Source organism: Bison bison, unplaced genomic scaffold (genome assembly GCF_000754665.1).
Source record: "Bison bison bison isolate TAMUID 2011002044 unplaced genomic scaffold, Bison_UMD1.0 scf7180017864053, whole genome shotgun sequence".
Taxonomy (NCBI): Eukaryota; Metazoa; Chordata; class Mammalia; order Artiodactyla; family Bovidae; genus Bison; species Bison bison.
This window is the reverse complement of record NW_011494625.1, coordinates 2,212,449-2,213,248: the sequence shown is the minus strand read 5'-3', so window position 1 is coordinate 2,213,248 and position 800 is coordinate 2,212,449. Positions and strand designations below refer to the sequence as shown.

Genomic DNA, 800 nt, shown 5'->3' with positions numbered 1-800 from the left:
AAGTATTCTGCTGCTCCAAGCCTGAAGCATCACAGCAAGGGTAATTGCCTTTGCCCAACCTGGTAGCATCTTCTACTTTCTCATGAGTTCCAGCCCGGGGGTCTCCTAGGACCCCACGCTCTGAATACCATGATCACACAAAATCAGACTACACACCTCTGCATAAAATGGCATCTTCGACTCTATGAGTCTCATTTCTGTATGCAGTAAACTTAGCTGGGCTCTATTTTATTCATTCTTTTAAAAATATTTATTCACTTAAAATATTTATTCAGCGGGTCTCAGCTGCAGCATGCAGGACCTTCTATCTTCATTGCAGGGTGAACTCTTAGTTGGGGTATGTGGGCTCTAGCTCGCTGAGAGATGTACCCCAGGCCCCCGTCAGTGGGAGCACCCAGTCTTAGCCACTGAGACACCAGGGAAGTCCTCAACTTAATCTCAGACTCAAAAGTCAACGACCGCACCAAAGGCTTTTGTTGCCCCCTAAGTGGAAGTACGGTGAACACCTCACAGCAAACTCGACTTTTGAAAAGGAGCACACCCTCCTGGGCAGGCCTGTTTAATTCACTGCTCGGCAGCTTCGTGATTCCACAAAAGATGAAGGTAGTGGGTTTAGGTGATTTGTATTAGAGACCCAAAAAAGAGGCGAAATTATCAAGCAAGGGGGCCTTTCCCGGAGAACGTCTGTGCTTCCCTCATGGGAAGACCAGGGTCAGAGGACTGAGTGTAACTCCTGCACCACATCTGCATAACTCCCGCAGGAGTCTGCAGGCCCGTCTGCACCATGCTCGCTCTGTGGA

At 48.9% G+C, this 800-nt stretch overlaps 1 protein-coding gene across 1 annotated transcript in view; it reads right to left on the bottom strand.

Annotated features, from left to right (window-relative positions):
- Positions 1–800, bottom strand: part of DSP (desmoplakin) — a 34,311-nt gene that overhangs the window by 29,598 nt on the left and 3,913 nt on the right. The window lies entirely within an intron of this gene.